Genomic DNA, 6,697 nt, shown 5'->3' on the forward strand with positions numbered 1-6,697 from the left:
TTAAGTGCGCGCGCTCCACTGCTGGCGGCCAGGGGTTTGGATCCCGGGCGCGCACCAACGCACCGCTTCTCCGGCCATGCTGAGGCCGCGACCCACATACAGCAACTAGAAGGATGTGCAGCTACGACATACAACTACCTACTGGAGCTTTGGGGGAAAAAATAAATAAAAATTTAAAAAAGTCAGTGATGTGAGGGCTGTGTGATTTTAAAAATACAGAGAGGGGCCGGCCTGGTGGCACAAGCGGTTAAGTGCACGCACTCCGTTGCCGCGGCCCGGGGTTTGCTGGTTCAGATCCCGGGCGCACACTGACGCACTGCTTGGCAAGCCATGCTGTGGTGGCGTCCCATATAAAGTGGAGGAAGATGGGCATGGATGTTAGCCCAGGGCCAGTCTTCCTCAGCAAAAAAAAAGAGGAGGATTGGCAGATGTTAGCACAGGGCTGATCTCCTCACACACACACACACACAAATACAGAGAGATGAAATTACAAAGTATGGAGAGACAGTCTCAAAGTTGGCCTTTCTGACTTGTTTTTTTTTTAATTTATTTTTCCCCCAAAGCCCCAGCAGATAGTTGTATGTCATAGCTGCACATCCTTCTAGTTGCTGTATGTGGGACGCGGCCTCAGCATGGCCGGAGAAGCGGTGCGTCGGTGCGCGCCCGGGAGCCGAACCCTGGCCGCCAACAGCTGAGCGCACACACTTAACCACTAAGCCACGGGGCCGGCCCCTCTGACTTGTTAATGTTGGCACTTCAGCCACGGGCAAGGTGCTCAGAAGCAGCATTTTCACACGATCAGTGATTTTCAAATATTTTAAAGCTAGCCTTTTTCCCCTCGATATTCACTACTGTAAGCATAAGGCTTGTATTCCTTCCTACTGGAGCCATTTGTTTTGTAAACAATGTGGAAAAAAAAGAAAAGGTAAAAGTGTTCCTTGGACCTTGCTGGTGTTGTCTTATTGTGCACGTGTGTGGGAGTTTTTGGGACATATGCCTAGGAGAGGGAATTGTTTCCCAAAGTGTCTGTACTGTATGTTCCCACCAGCAGTAACTGAGAGGGTCTCATTCATTTTAATGTGTGGATAGTTTTCCTTGGATGGATGTCTCATAATCTATCTTATGGGTGGCCATTGAGGTTGTCCCCATGCTTCTGCTACCACAAACAGTGCTGCAATGGCCAAATTGGTACATACACTAATTTCCATATATGCAAATGTATCTCTAGAATAAATGCCTAGAAGTGTACATTTTATTGCATGAATTACTCTTTATTATTATGTTTATTATGTCTTTCTTTGGGTTTCTTTGGCTGTTCTCTTTCAAAACTTCTTAAATTGGAAAAACTCAATAGTTCAAAGCTTTTCTGCTTTTCCAATATAAGCATTTGAGGCTATGAATTTCCCTCTCCATGCTGATTTAGCTACATCCTACAGCTTTAAATGTTTTGTCATTTCTGTTCTAATTTCTCCCGAACATAGGAGTTTTAGTTATCTTTTTGTTGTTGATTGCTAAAATAATTGCCAGTTGGTACATTTTGCATTTTGTAAAATTTCACCAAATTACCCTCTATTAACACTGTAACTGAGTTCCCAGCATTACTATATAAAAATACCTGTTTCCCCACTATCTCAAAAACAGAAAATTTTTTTTACATTTACATTTTTACAATCTAAGGAGTAAAAGCTAGTTTTAATTTACATTTACTTTATCTTGTTGAAAGTGAGTCTGTCATATATGTGTGTGTGTGTGTGTGTGTGTGTGTGTGTGTGTGTGTGTGTATTCACATGCCATAGGAATAGCTGAGGAAAAACATTCCAGGCAGAAGAAACAGCAAGCAAATGCTGTGAAGTGAGAACTGAAGGAAGACCAGTGTGACGGTGGAGCAAGTGGTGGGGCGTGTGAGAGGAGACACGTTCACAGAGGTGTGGGGGGCCTAGTGGGACATGGTGAGGATGAGGACTTTGGCATGAAAAAGGAACCATGAGAGGGTTTAAAACCCAGAGTGACAAGGGGCTGGCATGTTGGCTTTGATGAGACTGGTGCCTTTGGTTCACATCAGATGGCGCCTGTTCAGAGGCCACAGTGCGTGGGCAGCTGGAGGTAGTGGAGTCCGTCATGCTGGCAGCAGTGTGCATATCAAGCCCCAGTACAGACAGTTTCCCCAGCTGACCAGATCCCAGGTATGCAAGCCAAGTTCTTCAGTTCAACCATGTGGTTCTGGATTCTGGTGCTTTTGGCATGACTCAGATGCTGTGCTGGGTCACTTTCCATATCCAGATCCTTCCCAGTGGATAGATGAAGAATTAGGTATCCATCCCGATAATGAAGACTGAAAGTATAGACTCAACTCTTTACAAGAGCTGGGTGAGAATTTTAAGAAATCATGGAATTCATATTGTACATTAAAGTTGTAAATGGAAGTGTTTTGGTCAAGAATGACGAAAAAAAACAAGAATGACAAGATCAGACTTTTTTTAAAATAACATCTTTATTGAGATATAATTCACATACCGTAAAATTCACTCTTTTAAACTGTGCAGTTTAGTGGTTTTTAGTATCTTCACAAAGTTGTGCAACCATCACCACTGTCTAATTCCAGAACATTTTAATCACTCCAAAAAGAAACTCCATACCCAATAGCAGTCACCTCCCTTCGATCCCTAGCAACCAGTAATCTACTCTCTGTCTCTATGGATTTGCCTATTCTGGACATTTTGTGTAAATGGAATCATACAATATGTGACCTGTTGTGTCTGGCCTTACGTACTTAGCATGTTTTCAAGGTTCACCCATGTTATAGGATGTACTTCACTCCTTTTTGTGGCCAAGTAATATTCCACTGTATGGATGTACCACATTTTGTTTATCTATTCATCAGTTGATGATGAGCCCTACCCCTCACTTCTCCACGATTTTAGCTCCTGGCTCACTAGTGCTCCCGCTGCTCCTAACATCATTCTTGGTGATTTCCATATCCAGGTGGGTGATCCTTGGACCATCTTGGCCTCTTGGTTCCTAGACCTTCTCTCCTCCAGTGAGCTTGTCCTCCCCCCAGCCCCTCCCTCCCATGGTCACGCCTAGACCTTGTCTCAATAACGGCAGCCTCTTCAGAACCTCAGTTTCATGTGTATCACTCACTGCTCATTGTATCCTGTCTTTCTAGATGATTCCTTCCAAAACCTAAACTCCAACAATCCGTTAGCCCTACCACCTTTCCACAACCCCTCAGCCCCCTCATGTCTTCACACAGATTAAATTCCTTGCTCAACCGTTATAATCACCCCCTTGCACACATTCACTACACACCTCCCTCTTGCCACCCTACTCTTTTGGCAAAACCACAACCCTTCTTAAATCTGCGGTTCAATGTATCGCATGTCAGCATCTGTGCAGCTGAATGTAGATGGAGAAAAATACACACCCATGCTGACTGGTCTCGCCTTAAATTCATGCCAACTGACTTGGCGTGGATCCATAATGCTGCCCAGCAAATTTGCCTACGTCCCTGGTCCCTTGACTCTCCCAGATGACATATCAGACCTTCCACTCAAACTTCCAACAGCTCCTTCCTCATCCTCGCTCTCAGCAGTGGCCTTCCTCTTGCTTCCTGAAAGTCCCACAGCCGCCTTCCCACCACATCCACCCTCCTCCTGCATCTTCACCACCTGCCCCGCCTCCCCACCTGTGACTGGGGTAGCCAGCCATGTTCCCATCTGCTGGGCTTCTTTTTGCCATATGCATATGCTCATTTTTTGCTTCCCCCATTCAAGAAATTCATACCCTGTGGGCTCAGGGTCTCAGGAGAGAAATGTGACGGTCTCGAAAGCAGAAATAGGCCAGCTTTCTTTTTTCTTTTTCTTTTTTTAAGCCTCCTTAGGGCTCCAAGTGGAAATAGCTTCATGGTCTGTTGGCCTCAGATTGAAAACTCAGATGCCCCCAGGGGCCAATGGGTAGAGCCAGCCCGGGAGGGGAAAACCTCTCAGTCACATTACACAATTGTGACAGTTTTTTTTACAGCTTTATTGAGGTATAAGCGACATATGAGAAACCACACATACTTAAAATATACAAGGTGATGAGTATTGCCTTATGTATAAACCTGTGAAACCACCACCACAATCAAGATAACGACCATAGGATAATGAACATGTCCATCATCCTCAAGTCTCCTGGTGCCTCTTGGTAAACCCTCCATCCTTCATCCCTCCACACACACCACACATCCCTGGACAACCTCTGATCCGCTTTCTGTCACTATCGGTTAGTTTGTATTTTCTAGAATGAAATTATATATTAAGTACTCTCATCTCTGACTTTTTTCACTTAACATAATTATTTTGAGATTCATACATGTTCAACAATAATTCATTCTTTTTATCTCTGAGTACCAATCCTTTTCATGGAATAGTTTGTTTATCAAGTCACCACAGTTTGTTTATTGAGTCACCCATTGATGGATATTTGGGTTGTATCCAGTTTTTGGTGATGACAGATAAAGGTGCTATGAACGTTGGTGTACAAGTCTTTGTGTGGACATATGTGTTCATTTCTCTAGCGTATACACCTAGGAGTGCGATGCCCGGATCTTATGGTAGGTATATATTTAACTTTTCAAGAAACTGCTAAGCTATATTGCAAAGTAGTACCATGGTGTCACTTATTTAATAATAATAATAATAATAAACTGGTTGAAAATTCAGTCTTTATTTTAATTCCTTCATTCAACAAATATTTATTGGGTACCACTCTGTGCCAGGTCCTGTTCTAGGGGCACTGGGGGTTCAGCAGTGAACAGGGCACACAAAATTCCTGCCCCTGGGTAGCTGATTTTGACGTGGATCCCGTCTCAGCACAGGCGGTGTGGTTCAGAGGTTGGGAGCACACATGTGCTCAGGAGACAGATGGCCTGGGTCCAAATCCTGCTTCTGCCATTTCGTAGCTGTGTGACCTTGGGCAAATCCCCTTATCTCTGAGTCTTATCCTGTGAAAAGGGGATGCTGATCATGCAGTCTTTGCCTCCTAAGGTTGTGGGCTTGTTGGTTTGCAAACTGGCCCTCCACACAGAGGGCAAGCAGAGACCAAAGAAAGAGGCAGACCACTCCAGATTGGGAGGCAGCAGGTTTAATAAGCAAGGGAATTTACTTAGGAGGCTTGTCCTGGGCAAGACGAGTAGATCTCTGCACCCACCCACCGGAATCTTAAAGTGTGTATAGAGGACCTAACTGGGCTCAGTCACATATGTAGATGGTATCAAGAACACCTTACTCTCTCAGGGCTGTGTCCTTGGAACAGCTCCTACTGTGGGAATGGTGGGTAGAATGTATATTCCAAGCACACGGGAGGGAGTGAGGAGCCTCTGATTGCCCAGGTCCAGCTCGTGGGTCAACGGGCAGTCACGTCCTCTCGATGACCTCCTCCACCGCTCCACCCCTCCTGACCGGCTCTCACCATCTCACATGCCCCCTTTTCCGCAATGAGCGCCAGGGGTTCACTGGCATGGATGGGGCTCGTTTGGTGGCTTTCTGGCTGCATTGGAGGCAGATGCCACAGCAACAATACAGGCATATGCAAGAGAAAACACAGATTAAGATAATGACTCCCAAAACAATTTCTTCCACCAAGAGCCCTATGATCTGAACCACTGATTTCTTAAGTCCGCTAGGCTGGGGATCACTCAGGACATTCACTTGTGCCCTCATGTGATTTAATAAAGACGACTCATCAGCAGACTCAAGTATGAACACACAACGCTCTGTCTGGACAATGGCACAGGTGCCTCCATGCAAGGCAGTGATAATGTCCAAGGCCATCCTATTTTGGAGAACAGCTTTTCTCATTAGAGACATTTCAGTGTTCAGTAAGGACAGGCTTGTTGGCTATCATTCAAGGCTTGCTGGGTGAACTTAGTAAGGGCTTCTATGTGTGCTACGATGTCCTCCAGGCCCATGGAGGGGACAAAGATGGCGGCCAAATGACTGTACCAGGGGAAAAGAGAATGTGCCCACCTGGCCTTGAGGAGAGGGAGGTTGGCAGCTTTAGGAACTTGACCAGGTTGTGTGTACCACACGTGTTGGCTGGGGGAGGCAGCACTGTCAGGCGTGAGGAGATGGACTGGGCGTGGGATGTGCCAGACAGGGACCCCCACCTTCTCCCCTCTGTCTATGGTGCGTGTTCCATTCCAGGTATAATTCATTTCAACAGGTCCAGCTGGCAGCAGGACAACAGGATCCCAGCGGAGATTGAGTCATTCCCCCTCACCCAGGGGTACAAAGTAACTCACCCATCCTGGTGGGACGTTTCACTGCAAATTCCAGTAGATAAGTCTTTCCCAGGCGTGATGGGGCTTGGTGTTCTCAGCAGCACAGCACGTTAATCCACAGTGAGAGTCAGGGCAACGGCTGTTTCCCACGATTTCCATCCCTTTACGCCATTGGGTGCCTTGGCAGGGGTCCTCAGTCTGGCATATGCAGCAACAGGCCCTACTGGTTGATCATTCAAATCCATTAAAGCCTGGGACAGTACCTTAGTCCACCTGGCCAAGGAGGTTTTACCTGTTAGTAATTTAATCTGCTGCTTTGATATCCTATTTTTCCTTTCTACCAGCCCTGGTGCTTGAGGGTTAGAGGGGAGATGGAACCTCCACTCAACGTCATGTTCTTCTGCCCAGTCTTGTATCTCATAACTCTCATCACTG

Source organism: Diceros bicornis, chromosome 34 (genome assembly GCF_020826845.1).
Source record: "Diceros bicornis minor isolate mBicDic1 chromosome 34, mDicBic1.mat.cur, whole genome shotgun sequence".
NCBI lineage: Eukaryota > Metazoa > Chordata > Mammalia > Perissodactyla > Rhinocerotidae > Diceros > Diceros bicornis.